At 41.3% G+C, this 17,982-nt stretch overlaps 1 protein-coding gene and 1 pseudogene across 1 annotated transcript in view; both read right to left on the minus strand.

The window, feature by feature from the left end:
* SYNPO2 (synaptopodin 2) overlaps positions 1 to 17,982 on the minus strand; it is a 171,046-nt gene that overhangs the window by 85,687 nt on the left and 67,377 nt on the right. The window lies entirely within an intron of this gene.
* LOC113600447 (keratin, type II cytoskeletal 8-like) lies at positions 1,544 to 17,552 on the minus strand (annotated as a pseudogene).

Raw genomic sequence — 17,982 nt, forward strand, 5'->3', positions numbered from 1 at the left:
TGTCTTCTTTCGTTCTTTTATGTTCTTATGAAGGTCTCCATCAGAAGAAGCTGGAATAACTCCTACATCAGAATTTCTGCCGAGATTAAACAGAATTTTACAAGTAAACCTGCCATGGTGTTCAGGACAATTTTCAGAGTGCTATGAAGCTCACCAGGGCTGCATTGTGAGGTCTACCCCTCAGAATAATTCAGTTTTGGGGACACCATTATTTCCCTTCTCATACTTTCTCAAAAAAGGGGAAATTCCATACCTCTCACAGATAGGACAATATACTTCTAGATGCCTCCTGTCCCTTCTTTCATGGGAAGGGAAGGCTAGCTAATTTGATTGGTGGAGAGCCTAAACACCATTGAACCATGATTTTTCCAAATACTATGGTTAGTGAATGGAAAAGTTTGTGATGGCCAATCCTTTCTCTTGCTGTCTTGTACTGGCTGTGCTCATGGGTGGTGGGGTCACTTATGCTTCAAGATCTAGGAAGCAACTAAATTTTCCCCAGGTAGGCCAAGCTGGGCTTCTGTTCTCCTTGCCAGCCTTCTTGGCTGTGAATGGGTGAGTCAGGTTGGCCCATCACCAAATGCCAAATAGCCTTAATAAATGTTCATTCCCTAAAAGGAAGTGCTAGTTTAGCCTCAGGTCCAAGTCAAATTGTCTAGCCCACCTTTACTGTGAGTAAAATTGGTAATTTGTAGTTAAAACCTCTAAAAGGAAGGTGGGATGTGTGAGTGTTATTCTAAGCCTAGAACATTTGGGACCTTTGAGATAGGCATTTTACTCCTCTGCTGTCTTAAAAACTTTGGCATAGCATAACCATCAGCAGGATCTGGCTCCCTATTCTTAAGAGTCATGGGTTTGTTCTGCTTTTTTCTTTGCTTCCTGCACAAAAGGCCATAACAAGTATCTGTTGATTGATTAAAGTTGCTAAACAGCATCTGGTGTTTAAATTAATCCTACTTGAGCCAAAACCGCTGGCCTAAGGCACAGAGCAAATCTCTGAAATCAGACATAGTCATCTTCACATCAGAGAACAAAATGTTGTATTTTAAGATGAAGGGGGAGGAGAAACAGGAAAAGGTACTGATGGGTCTCACTGGAACCAGAAAGTGCTCAGTCCAAAGCCCACTACGGTTTTCTGCCACCTCTCAGAGTGTTATGCTATCAGCGAGGCAGGCCCAAAGAGGTAAATGGTCATGGGACTCAAAACAAATGAAAAGATTCAGTGTACCCTGGAATTTATACTGACATTCCTCTGAGAAAAAAAGCGCAAGGAACCTTTGTGATTGATTGGTTCATTCACTCATTTATTGACAAGGAATTATAAAGCAACTACTCTTTTAGGTAAAACAGTTTTCTCTGCATATGCACATGCCTTCAAAAGGAAGGGAACCTGTAGGAAGATTGATGTGGTCATAGGTCAAATCATACTCTCCAAGTCAGCTTTACCAATACTAAAGCTCATTTATTTTAGGTCCACCCACCTAACTCTGGTCTATTTCTTTTTTTTTTTTTTTTCTTTTTTAATGTTTATTTATTTTTGAGAGAGAGAGAGACAGAGTGTGAGTGGGGGAGGGGCAGGGAGTGGGGGAGATACAGAATCTGAAGCAGGTCCAGCTGACAGCTGTCAGCACAGAGCCTGATGTGGGGCCTGAACCCACGAACCATGAGATCATGACCTGAGCAAAGTCCAACGCTTAACCAACTGAGCCACCCAGACGCCCCTCTGCTCTATTTCTTTTTTTCTTTTTTAAATGCTTATTTATTTTTGACAGAGAGAGAGAGAGAGAGAGTGCAAACGAGGTAGGGGCAGAGAGGAGGGAGATACAGAAAGTGAAGCAGGCTCCAGGCTCTGAGCTATAGTCACAGAGCCCAACACGGAACTTGAACTCACGAACCATGAGATCATGACCTGACCTGAAGTCGAAATCAGCTTAACTGACTGAACCACCCAGGTGCTCCCTTCTGGTCTATTTCTTAATTTGTTCAGAAATTAAAAGAAGAAGAGGATGATTACTTATTGCCCCTCAAAATTTCAAAACATGCTTACTGAATAAAAAACAATTTATGGAACTTTTTCTTAAAACATTTGCTAGTGTAGACAGGTTTCCACCAACCACATTCTTGGTAAGTATTGATGGACAGTAATTGGATGTTACACTCCCTGCCATGTTCATTCCTATGATGCAACTAGCTGAAGAACCATATTAGCCATAGCACGGAGGAGACCAAAAGAAGTTGTCCAAATATAAGGTCACTCTGCTTCCACATGGAGGTGACCACTGAAGACAGGTTGTGCTTGGCTAAGGTTCTCAAGAAGTTTAAGGTTTCCATTCAGGACTTATATATATGGAAAGATTATCAAAGTGCCTGCGGTAGGGTCCCCTCCCTAAGGAAAGAAAAAGAAGCCTCAAGGCAACCTAGCTATACACATACATGACAACATCCCTCATGACCTTGTAACATGAGACCACTTAATCAGACTGCATACTTGTGTGTTACCATATGTGGGAGACAAAGAAGTAAAAAATACATTGAAAACTACACCATGCACCATGTGGCATTCGGGGCTCAGATCTTTGGGTATGAACCCAACTGAGTGGTGCTGGTAGGAATGAAGTTGCTTCCTGGAAAGAAAAACCTCAGTGCCACGACTTTCTGGGCGAGAATCCTGCTACATTCCAAGTTGCACACCATGCAGAATGACTTCAATGACTTAACCCTAGAAAACTCTTGAAGCAAATATAACTAAATGCCTACCTTAATCATAACAAAATGAAAAACTTTATCCAAGCATTTAACTTTGAACAATCACTTCCTACGTGTTCCTTACGTGGCATTTGAGGACTTCAAGCAAAGCTCTTTCTGTATTCCTGTGTTTTCAAAACATATTCTTGGTAACCAAATAAACTAACCTACTAAAAAGGATTATTGACTCCTAGCCAGTTAAATGTCAGAATCATTCACCAAAAAAAAAAAAATACCCACCTTGGTTCTGGAGTGTTGGGTCTGTAGCTCTCTGCTTTGGCAATAACTGGATATAGCAGAACCAGTTTTCTATTACCAACCCTCCAGTTACAACGATAAAATAAAGTTATCTGCACTTGGAAGTATATTTATCTTTCTAATGTTTGCAAACACATTTGTGATTGGGGAGGAAAGGGGGTGGTTAGGGTAGATACATACATCTTGTCTAAGGGAGTATCAAAATTTTTAAAGGTATATAGTAAAAAGAGAGAGAGAAAGAGAGAGAGAGAGAGAGAGAGAGAGAAAGAGAGAGAGAGATTTGCAAAACCCAATCCTGTTTTTGTTAGTGAGTACTGAGGAGCACTACAAACAGAATTAGTCACTAGCAACTGTGTCATAGGTCCCGATCAGAAACAATCGGACTACTGGGACTCCTGATTGGCACAAATGGAAGCCCAATATTCAAAAGTTTCTCAATAAGGTGTGTCTATTCCTATTTTGCTCCCACTAAATTGTGAGCACCTTAAATCAGAAGCGCAGTTTATATCCATCTATAAGTTTGTGCCTGTTATGTGGTAGGCACTTGACAAGTTGTTAAGCAAATAAAAGCTGTTGATAATTTATAAGTCAGAGGTAAAATAGATTTCAGGTAAAGCTTTTGCTAGATGAGTAATGGATACAAATATCAAGCACATCTGCAGGAAGGGTGATGAATATAAGTTATTCATTTTTGTGTTTATTATTAAACAGAAGCCCTAGGGAACAGACATACATGGCACTTAATGTTGTTAATTAAAAGTAGATGAAACTATAATTGAAACTATGAAAGCACCCAATCTTTTCCTTATGTTAAGCACCTGATTTTTAAATGCAAATAATAAAATATTCCCACAAAGCAATTCTATTAAACTTCACTCCACATCCTAAAAAAAGCAAGGTTCTCATCTGTTCTGTTGCCATTTGTATTAATTTTTAATGTTTTAAAGAATAACAGGTATGGGGGCACCTGGTTGGCTCAGTAGGTGGAGAATGTGATGCTCAGGGTTGATCCTGGGATTGTGGATTCAAGCTCCAGGCTGAGTGTAGAGATTACTTAAAAATAAAAATCTTAAAAAAAATAAAGTATTAAAAAAATAAACTCTGTAATCAACTTCCAAATAAACAGCTATTTCTGTATATATTAATGATCTTATAGAAAGAACACTCAGGACTTAATAAAACCCCAGAAGACTTTAGAAAATCCTGACTCACAAGAACATAGTGCTTATTTGGTTTCAGGCCATTGGCTACTTCATTGTTGAAATTTTCCAAGTCAGATAGCGTTACACTTGGAATATGCCAGCGAGCATTAATAACAATGACCATAAATGAAAAGTTGGCCTTTCCCAGTCAGATGTAAGGCTAAGCTTTCCAAATCCAGGCAGCAGAGGGCAGTGAAAGCACTGTTAATTGATCATATAAACCTTCTATTACGATCTGGAGAGAAATACTGTATTACAACTTACAACTGCATTTTCCATTTTAAACACCACACATGTAAGTAGTTTGAAAAACAATACATCTTTAGCGTCAGATGCATTTTTGAAGCCATCTAGAACGTTTAGAAAGTGCAATGAGATATCTATCCAGCATTTCAGGGACTTACAGTTCACTTTAATATAACAGAAAAATGTTTTAGAGGATAAGACTACATTGTGACCTTGGTCTAAAATTTACCTGTGTGGTGCAGGAGATACTAAAACTGTGCTAACCTATCAGACAGAGTGCTGTGCTTATTTATATTAGCATAGAGCTTAAGAGCTTCAAGGGGCCCTTAAGGTCAACTGACAGTCATGGAAAGGTTACTAGAGTCTCTCAACTGGACAGCGGCTAAGGTATAATCAGAACAGAGGTCTTCTCGCGCCTCTCACTTTAAAGTTTGTGCCGTACAGGATTTCATAATACTTAAGAGTTAGATTCAGGACCTCTGATGTTTTTCTCAGAGTTCAGAGGTCTTAGGAATCCTCAGGTGAAAAATGCAGTAGTGTTCAAAATCACTCCAATCTTGTTTCTGCAAAAGTTCTCAAGAGGTGAGGACAAAATAAACCCAGTAATGTTACACATTTTAATCAATATATATTCCATGGTTTTCAAAAGTAAGACCCCGCCACTCCCTGACTCCAACGCCAGCTAAGAAGAAGACACTGTTCTTTTACCTCAGCAAATGCATGCATATCTGGTCCCATTCTTGGCATGCTCCAGCCCTATATCGTGGTTAGAAATCTTACTAAAGGGGACTGGACGTGGATGTGAAAGCTTTCTTAGCTGTGACCTTCTAAAGCCTGGGCTTCAGTCTGAAAGATCTGTCACTCACTTTCCTTACTGAGTTAGGTATGTCAACATCAGGTAAAATGGTTAAATGGCTAATGGTAAAATAATAATAACCTTTAGGGGAGAAGATCTCCGTGAAGCCACAACACTGCTACACCAGATCCCATGAAACATTTTGCCTCTGTACTTTGTTGATCTGTCTGGAACACATGATGTCTGATTGGCATTAGCAAGCTCCAGGGTTGCCAGTGACATTCTCCTGACCCTGCAGGAGTTCTTCCTTCTTTAAAGAACACACACTAAGCCTGGGGCCCAGGACCTCTTGCTTTCATTTTCACTAGTTGGCTTCTCAGCCTGCTTGCTCTGTTCTAAGTCTGTAGTCTTTCAGTGAGTCAAGGGCCAGGCTGAATTCCCAGAGCAAATTCCTCCAAAGCCAAACAAGGAAATGTTCAACGAGTCTTTGGAAACCAATAACCAAGAGCACTAGGTTATCTTATTTGGAAGTTAATATATTGGATGTTGCACATTTTTCACCAAAATTAGACATTTTATGGATTAGCTATGTATCTTCACTACATCACATTCTCTAACAAAGGTTAAAGGTGCATGAACAGATTTATGTTTCAAGTAGACACTACATTTTTTTTTTTTAGGGTATAAAAGTTTTCAAGCCAAGTCAACAGGAATACCACCTACTGGCCCAGTTTTTAACTACAGACTTTAGTTAAAATGCTGTGTATCCTATTAGTTTTTGAGGAGATGCCTGATACCTAAGGGAATTATCCAGAGGTGTGTGCCAAAATCATAGGGAAAACATGGAGCCTCTTTGTAGAGAAACTATCAAGTACTATTCTATATCTCTTTTACCCAGATGGCAAATAATTCTCTAAAAATGACCATGGATGGGGGCTTCTCCATTGTGCTTTCACTTGGGCTGGCCAGAAAAGCCACAGAGCCTCCCGCCAATAACCAAGTGGAGCTTTGTTTTCTTGTGTGCTGACATGTGTTACCATCCAGCAAGGATTAGGCTCTGGGCATGACCTGCTGGTTTGGAAACCTGAAGCCAGGATATTCAGAATCCCGCCTCTTAGGCATACCCCAAACAACAAAGGGAAGCTATTTGTTTGGAAAGTCCAGTCTCAAGGACTGTCAGAACTAAGAGGTCAACTGTAGAGTTATCGGGAAGCTCAATGAATACCTTATTTACACGACTCCTCTGTAAGGTTTTGTTCCCATGGGGAGAGACAGAGAGAGAGAGAGAGGGAGGGAGGGAGACAGAAAGGGAGGGAGGGAAGAAAAAGGAAGAAAGTAGGGAAAGAAAAGAAAACAAAACAGGCAGTATAAAGTGGGAGTTAAAACGGGCTCTAAGTTAAAACCCACTTACTAGCTGAGTTCAATCATCCAAGTCTCTGTCTTCTCAAATATTAATGATATGTAAGTTACAGAACTGCTATTAAGAATTCATTGAGGTAATCTCTATAAACTACTTAGTGCGGTGCCTGGAACATGTCAAGTATGCTCAGTGAAGGTTAACCATTATTACTGTTATTTTTAAGTAATTAAATAAGAAGGAGGGAAAAGATGTGCCTATCATGATGTACGATTCCTTAAACACTACCATTTTGTTAGCTAATCATTCAGAGCCTTGTGAGGAAAGACCAACAATCTGAGTACATCAGTGAATTCGGGTGCCATAAGAACCTCATCAATCTATTCAACCTACATGTATAGAATTTAGAACCTGGGACACAGTGGATCACCATTTGTTCAGGCTGCACCATGAACAAGGGAAACTGGTGGAGGGGACCTTTCACTTCACAAGGCCTGCACCCTGGCTATGGGTTGCATCACCCCAGAAAAAGAAATGGGAATTTTGTTTGTTGGTTTTAGTTTTGCATAAATGTTCCATATGAACTAGCAGCAGCCCTGGGACCCAATTCCAAATCCCACAGCTTTTATTTATTTATTTATTTATTTATTTATTTATTTATTTATTTTTGAGAGAGAGGGAGAGAGAAAGAGAGCATAAGTGGAGGAGGGGCAGAGAGAGAGAGAGAGAGAGGGAAAGAGAATCCAAAGCAGGCTTCATGCTCTCAGGGTGGAGCCCAATGTAGAACTCCATCTCAGGACCTTGGGATCATGACCTGAGCCAAAATCAAAAGCTGGGTGCTTAACCAGCTAAGCCACCCAGGTGCCCCCCATATCCCACAGGCTCTTTATGATTATGACCAAACCCTCCAGCCATACCCTGACTTCCATTCTCCAGATGAGACTGTAGAGAAGTTCCTTCCCTAGGATCTACCTGGGTAAGGAGGGAGCTATGTTCCAGAGTCCAGACTCTGGGAAAGAGGAACCAGTTCAAACAAGCCTCTCAAACCTTGGGACTCCACCCAGAAACTGAAAAGGATGGGACACTCTTCCTTTTCTTTCTCATTAGAGAGCTCATTCCTCAATTCTGCCCAAAAGGTATTGCTTGAGTACTGAAGTGTGGGAGCTAGAGGGAAAGATGATGGAAATAAACCACATTTTCTGCCTCCCCTTTCATTCTAGCAGCCCGAATGAACAGTGAAGAACTTCATAGCCAACTTTTGTCATTGAGTCCCTCTGTCTGAAATTCTATCCTCTGATTGACCTAGATTAATCCTGCTTGTCCTGTCAGACTTAAATATCCATGATGTGCAATCCCATCCAAGAATGAGGTAGGGCCTTTCTATTTCTTCTTTGCATCTTGGACATTCTTCCTGGAATGTAAATCCATGAGGACAGGACCTATGCCTGTTTTGTACACAGTTTTAATCTCAGCACCCACAGCGGTACCTGACACATAGCGGACGTTTGGCAAATATTGTTGAATGAGTATATAAATCATTCAGTACAGATAAAGGAAGGGAGAAAATATTATGCAGCCACACTGCCTTCTATATGGCAAATAGAAAGTGGATTCTAGAACATGAAAGGCCCCTTGCCTGAACACCAGGAAGGATTTAGGTATGAACAAGATGGGCCTGCACTTGAGTTTGGGGGTGCATGAAAAGGAAAGGCATACTCTGAACAACAGAGAGCAAGAATAGCCCAGAACTGGAGTGTGGGGGAGAAGCAGGAAAGATGACATGAGGAAGAGAATCAGGAGGCAGAAGAGAAGACTGGCAGACATGGGAGTGCTCTGTGAGGGAAGCAGACAATGAGAAAGCCCTGGTGATGGGTACCAGATAGACCTAAAGCAGGAATGTGCTCTGCGTCATTTGAAGTTTACTGCTGTGCTCTCCCATGACCCCAAAACTCTCAGTTCAAATTCTGAAACACAGAGTCAGTATAGTAACCTTGTTTTCATGATTGCTTTGTGTGGGAGGAGGAGAGACAGACCAGGGTGTGGGAGGGAACAGAAGAGAAAGAGTTGTGTCCCAACCTTGGGTCTGTGTCAGAACAGAAATAAAAGAACAGCTGCAAGAGACAGAGAATATCAGACAGCAGGAAATCAGAGCAAAGCTGACGGAGAATGTAACAAGAATCCTGGGGACATGCTTTGGACTTCAGAGAGACATGAAATGGGAGTTTTGTGCTGCTAATCTCAAAGGGCCAGGAGGTCCCAGCTAATACCTGGGACACATTATGCATTTTGCCATAAAGGTTATTGTTCTCATCTGTGATGCCTTTTGGATTATGAGTCCCTTGAAGGCAGGGATTTTCTTATTTGTAAGAACATCAGTATCTCTAGCACAGTGTCTAACAGAGAGTAGTTACTATTCATTGAATGAATAGATGAATGGCTATCATGGATCTTCTCCATTTTGAACTACCTACAATTAATGAAAAAATCTGATGGGAATGAAGGAGAAAGGAAGAGAGAGAGACAGAGAAAGAGAAAGATGGAGAAAGAATAAGAATTGTACCCTAATATATAAAATCTGAAGGTTTCCTCAGGCAATGTTTTCTCCCTTATCTCTGGTTTATCTCTCAATCTCTAAAACTTCCCTTGGCATCAGCTCCATGTTCTAGAATTAGGTTGAGTGGAGCCAAAGACTGGGGAATGGTCTTTACAGGTGATCCTCCTTTTATGCACAGCCCAACCACATCCCACTAGTCTACAATCCCAACTCAGTGAAAGCCATGGATTGCCTGGACAGGACTTGATTAGAAATAGTCACATTTCAAGGACAGGATGTATCCAGGACAGCTTTGGCCTCTAAACTACTGAGTTTTCCTACAGCTAGTATTTAAAGATGAATACAAGTTTTCCAGAACTATATGCAAAAAACTTAACGCAAGTTGTTAGTTCAGAAGATCAGGAGAGACAACCCTATGATGAAGGTCTGACAGACAATGGAATGAATCTTAACAACATTTAATACTAATTTTAACAAGCTAGTTGATCCTCATTTCCCTGTGTTTTTGATTAATCGACAGAAGGAATAAGTAAAATCTAATATTTTTTAAGAAGTTAAAGGTATAAAACTTAAAAAAAATTGTTGGCACCAGATCTAAATACATGAAAATCCCAAAGTCATTGTGTTTTTCTTATTGTTGAAGTTATATTAAATATTGACATAGCAGTTACTGATAACATAGATCAGTAAGTCAGGCAAAATGATTTCTGATTCTGGTGGCCTGTGTGAATATACCATTAAACTGAAATAATCCACCTCTGAAATTGTAGATAGGATTAAAGTTTAGTTCTTCCTAGATGAACTTAAGTAGGACATAAAGTACTGTCTGCATACTCACTGTAATGATCTAACAGGATAGGTATCTGCCCAGGACGCCTCGTACAAAGTATCTGACTTTGGACACAACAATGTACTCTCTCACTAAAAGTGTTATAGAAGTTCTCCTTTCTCCTTTCAAATGCAGTAATTGAGTTCATTCTTAGATATGTTTAAATCTCATCTACACCCATGTTTCAAAAATGTCCTCTCCTTCACTTCTCTCTTCATATGATGGGACAAAACACATCTCTATAAGACAAGCTCAGTGATGTGTGGTTGCAATATAGTTAGTTCTTACACAATGGCTGTACCCACAATTTCACTTGGTCCATGGTTTATTTGCCCTCAGATTCTGGACATCACAATGGTTTGCATTCCCCAAAGCCAGGATCATGGCTAGTGGGTGGTAGAAAGAAAAGTGCCTGTCGTTCTGCAAAGATATGACCTGCCAGCAAAGTGTGGATAAGCTCAAGAAACCATTTCCAAACATGGAAACAGGACTGAATCAGTTTGGGGCATATGGAAGCTTTTGCCAGTTCTTAATTTTGCCAATCTCCCTAGATGATATCTCAACCACTCAACAAAGGGTAAAAGGGAACAGAATAACTTCTATTGCCAACACTTTGCAGCTATTAGAAATTATCAGACTTTTTCTTAATAAGTCAAATAGATATTAGAAAAACTAGGGGTGTGAAGATTATCCCCAAACCCTTTACAATCATGGGAATATCATAGCAGAGTTAACATTTTTAGAAAGTAAGAACTGAATATTTTTATTACTTTCATTACATGATTAATGGAAGGAACATGTACCCATAACACAAAAGCACAAAGTTCCACAAATGCATCAGTAGTGCTTCTTTTATTTTATTTTTTATTTTATTTTATTTTTTTATCTTTTGGGGGAATTGGCAGAGCCATCTGAGACTTTATTTGGGAAAAGATACTTGAATTAGCTTTTAGTTGGGGGCATGGGCAAGAGGGGGTACCCAGGGCAGTAGACTCCCCCTAAGGGTGGGCTGAGGACTGGGGCTGAGCCTTAAGTGGGTCTCCTGTTCCTGACACTCCCCTGCACAGCTCCTTCCCCTAAGGCTCTATAGCAGCCAAAGGAGCTGGAACGGACCACAGTGGTTGTTCACTTGGACAGGACATCAGACCACTTGGATTTTCCCATCAAGGGCCTCAACCTTCTTCACAACCACAGCCTCAGAGGAGCTGACACGGCTGAAGGGACTGGAGCCCCTGCCAGAGCTGAAGCTGGACTGGAAGGAGCTCAGGCCATAGTTGAGGCCAGGGCTCATGAGGCTCCTGTAGGCCAAGCCCAGGCTACCTGAGTAGCTGCTGGTGATCTTAGTATGGATACTCAGGTTCTGCATCCCAGACTCTAGCTGGCTCTCCTTGTCCTCCAACAGCATGCAGTAGGTGGCGATTTCAATGTCCAGGGACAGCCTGACATTAATGAGCTCCTGGCACTCATGTAACTGCCGTGTATGTTCTTCTTGGTTTGCTCCACTTCAGCCAGCTTGGCATTGGCATCCTTAACAGCCTCCCTGCTCTTCTCAACACTAGCAATGGTAGCCTCCAGGGAAGCCCGCTAGCCTTTGTGGCCCTCGATCTCAGCCAGGAGTTGGCTGATATTCTGGTTCATCTCAGGAATCTCCCTCTTTATGCTACAGGGGTCATCGCCTGGCTTCCCAGCCAATGTCTACATCTCCTTGTACTTGATGTTGTCTCGGCCTCATGGTCTCGGCCTCAGCCTGCTTGCAGCTGGTGATGTCCTCATACTGGGCTTTGACCTCAGTGATGATGCTGTCCAGGTCCAGGGCACAGCTGTTGTGCATGGACAGGACCATGGATGTGTCAGAGTTCTGGAACTGCAGCTCACAGATCTTTTCACATAGATGCCTTAAGAAGCTAATCTCTTCCATCAGCCCTTCCAGGTGGGACTCCAGGTCTACCATGTTCATGTAAGTTTCATCTGCATCCTTCTTGATAAGGACAAATTCATTCTCCATGACTGCATGCTCTTTGATCTCCTCCACATATTTATTCTCAAAGTCCTCCACCAGCCCCACATGTTGCCAAGCTCCACCTCCAACTTCAGCTTCCTTGGCCCAGTGTGTCCAGCTGTTGCAGAAGGTTGTTGATGTAGCTCTCAAACATGGTGTCCATGTTGCTCCAAGTTGTTTTTTGCTGCTATAGAAGGCTCTACTTGGTCTCCAGAAATTTGTTCTGCTGTTCCACATGCCACAACTTGTCAGGGAAAGAGGCAAACTTGTTGCTGAGAGTTTTGATCTGCTCCCTCTCCTGGGTGTGCCCAGCCTGGATGTTGGGGTCCACATCCAGCTCTGGTTCACTGAGACAGCTGTAATGCCCCATATACCTCTGGCCCTGCCATAGTCCCTGACCACACTCATGTTGGTGCCTGGGCCACCCAGGAAGCTGCTGCTGGAAGAAAGTGGAGGAGCTGATGCAGGCACCAGGTGCGCTCATGTAGGAGTTGCTGCTCAAGGCCGAGGGGCTGGAGGTGGACACTGTGTAGGACTTCTGGGTCACCCTGATGGACATAGTGGAGGCTGGAGTGGAGGCTGGAGTGGAGGCAAGCAGGCTGAACCTGGCAGAGGTTCGAGAAGGAGCTGAGAAAATGCTTCTAGGTGGGTTATCAATGCTTCTTTATATATTGTCTGTCTTCTATCACTCCATGACCTGGGGTTTCAGAGACTTTGTCTTGTTTTGTTTTCCTATTATTTTTCTCACCAGTTTTCTCTATTTCCTTTGACAACTCTTCTTTCTTCTCTGTTCCTAACAGTAGGTTCTTTTAGAGCAAATCCTTGGTTTTTCTCTCCAAAAGCAATCCCTCAGTGGATTTCTCTGCTCTCAGGGAATTCATCTGTTACTTCTATGTGAATGCTTCAAAATCCACAACCATATTGACAACTGGTTATCAGCCATCTACTACCTGAAAGCCTGTTTCACCTTCAGAATAATAGAGCCAACAGTAAAATTACATCTTTTCTATAAACAAGTTAGGCTGAACATCCTAACTACTCATTCTGTCAGTGGAGGTAAGTCATCATAACATCCAAAGAGCCATATACTAGAAATTAACAAGGGCTAGAAATAAACCCTCCTTCCTGGTGATTCACTACATCACTTTTAGCACCAAGCCTTTTATAAGTTATGTAATTATCCTCTGTTGCTTTCCATTTGTATGCCAGTTATTTGACCAATACTCACTGAGCACTTACTCTGTGCCTGGTACTGCTGCAGGTGCAGACAGATAGCAAGGATCTTGAAAGACCTTACAGGGTCATATAAGCTTAGAGCACAGAAGCCAACAACGCACATACAATGACATAATTAAATTAAAGTGCTAATAAGATCAATATAGAAGGTAAAAGTAGGCTAATGTGACAGAGAAACTGGGGGTAAGATGGTGGAGGCCACATTAGATGGGGAATGCCTCTCTGAGGAGGTAATATTTGAGCTCATACCTGAATACTGAAGATACAGAGATACAAAGATCTAGGAATGTAGTCTCAACCCAAAGTATATTCGAGAGCTCTGAGATGTGGACAAGCTTGGCATATTTGAGGAAGATTAGAAGGAAATGAGTCAACAGAAGGCAAATATCAATCAGCTTGTGTGGATTCTGTAGGGTTTCTCAACGTTAGCACCATTGACATTTGGGGCCAGATAATTCTTTGCTGTGGGGAGTTCAGTGCAGTGTAGGATATTTGGCAGTATTCCTGGGCTCTACACACTGTGGGCCAGTAGTCTCTCCCTAGTGATAACCAAAAAAATGTCCCTGGAAATTACCAAATGGTAAGCAAAAAAGCCTCCAGTTGAGAACCATTGTTGTAGTCCAAAGTAATAAATTTTGATAAATATTCTAAGTGTAATAGAAAGCTATCAAAACATCCTAGGCAGAGAGTAATAGAATGAGTTCCACTGTAGGATATTCATGCTGGCTGTGGTGGAGAGAGACAAGAGTAGAGGCAGGGCAGAAATTAGAAGGCCACAACAGAAATTTGAGTCTGAGACGATGGACTAAGGTAGTAGCCAAGAGGATTCATCTAGGAATTAGGTGGAGGTATTGAGAAGAAGAAAAGAATCAAGCAAGATGCTTAGGTTCTTTGCCAGAGATATGAAGTAGTTGGAGCTAAGCCCTAAACCTGAGATAGCAATGCCATTTATTGATGCAGAAGACTTGGAAGTAGATTTGCCAATGTAAAGGTTGGAAATCAAGAGTTCCCTTTGCCATATTAAGTTTGAGATATCTCTTAGGTATCCAAGTGGAGACATCCAGTAGGCAGTTAGATGTATATGGGGTGTGGCACTCTGAGGAGAGGTCAGGCTTGAAAATTTAAGTCTAGAGATGGAATTAGAAGATGAGAGATTAGATGGGATCACCTACTATATTAGCTTCCTGTGGATGCTGTAACAAATGACTATAAACTGGCGGCTTAATAAAACAGAAATGTATTCTCTCACAGTCTGGAGGCCAGAGGTCCAAAATTAAGGTGTCTATAGGAGCTGCACTCTCTCTGGAGACTCTAGGTGAGAAAATTTTTTGCTCTTTTAGCTTCTGGTGGCTGTCACCAAACCTTGACTTGTGGCCTTGTGTGACCATATCACTCCAAGCTCTACCTCTTTTGTCACACTGCTTCCTCCTCTTCCGTCTCAATTCTCCCCTGTGTGTCTCTTATGAGGACACTTACCATTAGATTTATGATCTACCTGAATAATCTAGGATGATCTCTTTGTCTAAAGTTTCTTAACTTAATTACATCTGCAAAGACCCCTTCTCCTAAGTAAGGTAACATTCACTAACATTCACAAGTTCTGAGGATTAGGGTGTGGACACATCTCTTCACGGACTACCATTCAGCCCACTACACCCAGAGAGAGAGTGTAGAGAGAGAAGACAAAAGGTTCCTCTAAAGTGGATAGAGCCTTAGAGACTCCAACATACAGAAGTTGGTAAAGGAGGAGGAACTAGGAAAAAATGGCTGGGCAGCATGGCAGTCACAGACAACTAGAGAGGGCCTGTGGGTCATGTTTCTTCTGTATCTCCCATGTTTCTTTGTACCAGATTTGTCCCAGTATAAGTTTAAAAGATGATCCTTGAATTGAAATAATTACTTATAGTGATATTCTGAAAAAGCCCATTGCCCATGCCATTAAACTGCTTTGAGATTATCAGAAAAACTCACGGACTTCCCCCTTTGCAAGTGGGAAGACAGAGAGAGAGAAAGAGAAAGAACCTTTTTCATTTTGTGCCAGGTTTTTATTATAACAGTAATCATCACTTTTCTTTTAATTCTTCATTCCTAAGCCCACAAAGTGCTAGCATTTGAAACCTATTTAGGAAATTTTTGGAACTTGCAGCAAACTTCCAAAGTTAAATTTAGGATCCAAACCTCCATGATTGGTCTGTGAAGTGAAAAGGAAGGATAGTGATGATTTAAGGGAACTGATTTCCTCTAATGCCTTGATGTGGGGATGGGATAGACATCTCAGTGATGTAATTAATTCCTCACTCCTAGGGAAAATATACTGCTTGCCTTGTCATAAAAATAATAGATTCTGTGTTACCAGTAACTCTGTAGTCAATACATCTCAGCTTTACTTACTGATGAACAAACATACCCTAAAATCCTTTGAATAGAAATACATAGGGTCAAAATGTCATCTATCTTATAATGTCAAAATTGGATCTTAAATCAAAGTAAAATTGAATGTATGACCTCAGAATTCAGAATGGTCCTACCCCTCACCCCCAAGTATGGCTCCCTTGGTGGCTGGCAGAGCACTCTAGGACTTAACCCTCAAAAATTCCAGGGGGAGCAATGTGAGGGAAAATTTCAACTTTTCTTCTAACAAAGTCATCTTGCTTCTACGAGGGAAATGATGACTGAAGTAGTCTGTCTGAGATGGTTGAAGACTATCAGATGAAGTGTGAGGAATTTTCTATAGTTTCCCTCTAGCCATGCAACTGTGGACAAGTTGCAAGGTAGAGCTATTTGGGATCCTGATTTCCTTCATGGGAGATGGATTCGGAAATTGCAGTCTTAAACTTGTGACCCCCTCTCCTACATTTTCCATCCTCTCTCCTAGCTGCCACAAGGTCCTAAGAGGTAAACAAAATTACTTAAGGCTCCCAAGCAAGTACAAAAGTTATTAAATAATGGACCAATTAACTTGGTGTACAAAGTTGAAAAAAAACATATTTTATATTTAAAATCAGAGTATTTAAAGTACAATGATATATCTCAAATCTTTGAGATTAAATTTTACTTGTATTTTCCTCATGTTAACTAACACACGTCCCTATACCCACCCCCAATATAACATACGACATATATCCAAACCAATAATCTGATTTGAGTAAGTACTTGGATGGGTAATGTGCATTTAATGGAAACATAACCACATACTTTTTTTAGAAAAAAAATAAAATAATTCCTACTATTTAAGAATGCTAAAAGTAAATTTTAAAATGCCTTGAAAAAATGAAAGTTAAAGTAGAAAGAATGTCAAGGAGTTGCTGAGGCTAAGAAATGATGCACGGCTTGCCAAAAGTCAAGAGTTCAACAAGCAGCTCTTTGATGTGACTAGAGAATTAGCTTTTTCTGCACTGTGTTCACTACATAAGTGGAAGGGTATTTTTGCAAGAAAAGTGGCAGCAGGCTTTTTCCCATCAGGCTCTGACGGGAGTGAGCAGCCCTGGGTTCCAGTTCAGGCTCTGTGACCTTGTTTTGTGATTGAAACTAGTTTTTGCCCATTTCTGAAGGTCCTTTCTGTCCATCTGCAAAATAGGAGTAATAATGAACACACTGACTCATTCACAAGTTTGTTGTGAGAAAAACATATTAGTGGATATGGAAGGGTTTGAGAAGGCTTAAAGATGCGTGCCATTTGTGTAGTATATGGAATCTGTATTGAGACCTTCTGACACTACCCAGGCCTTATAAGCAACTAGGATAATCACTATTCTTTCCATTAGACCTCCTTGAATAATAGAGTAGCTACCATGTATTTAGTGTGTCACATACATGAACAAAGCATTTAACACTGATCTTTGATATAGGGTTATTACTTTCATCTTTATAGATGGGCAATAAATTCCAGAGGGATTAAATGGCTTTCCAAATCACAATTCTGATAATAGAGAAATTGGGCTTTGACTCCAAATCTGATTCCTAAGCACATACTCTTATACACTAGGTCATACAGACCCAAAGCCAGAGAGATGTGAAACCTGGCCCCTGACTTCATGGGTGAGTATGTTGATGGACCCTAGCCTACTTCCTACTTCTCTTCACCAATTCTCAAGAGCCTTTCAAATGAGAAGCATCCAGCAGGTCCCTGCATGGAAGATCACAGTGAACTTCCCTTGGGAAGGACCCTCTGTGTTTATGGGGATTGGCTTTTCCAAATAAAGACCACAGTTTAAAGATCCATTACATGGGTGAAATTTGCCAGGACACCTTTGGGATCTAATACGTGAGTGAGTCCATAAGCTTCTTATCACCTGTCACCTTCCTACATCTATTCTCCGTGTACCCCCAAAAAAAAGCGGGGGGGGGGCGGAATTAGAGCTAAGATCACCCAAGCTCTACATTTTATTTTACTCTGAGTTACACTTCCCTCCACCTCTCCCACCAAGCTTCCTTCCTGTGGTGTTCTGAATATGAGTGCTCAGGGGGCATTACTGATTGGCTGGCTGAGTAAGAACTGATTGACCCAATAAGAAATACGTTTGAGTATGATGAAATAAAAACAATCACTCTTTGGGGCGCCTGGGTGGCTCAGTCAGTTAAGCGTCTGACTCCAGCTCTGGTTCATTATCTCCAGCTTGTGGTTTCGAGTCCCACGTAGGGCTCAGTGCTGACAGCTCAGAGCCTGGAGCCTGCTTCAGATTCTGTGTCTCCCCCTCTCTCTGCCCCTCCCCTGCTTGTGCTCTGTCTCTCTCTCTCAAAAAATAAACATTGAAAAAAAA

The sequence above is a fragment of the Acinonyx jubatus genome, chromosome B1, assembly GCF_027475565.1.
Source record: "Acinonyx jubatus isolate Ajub_Pintada_27869175 chromosome B1, VMU_Ajub_asm_v1.0, whole genome shotgun sequence".
Lineage (NCBI taxonomy): Eukaryota > Metazoa > Chordata > Mammalia > Carnivora > Felidae > Acinonyx > Acinonyx jubatus.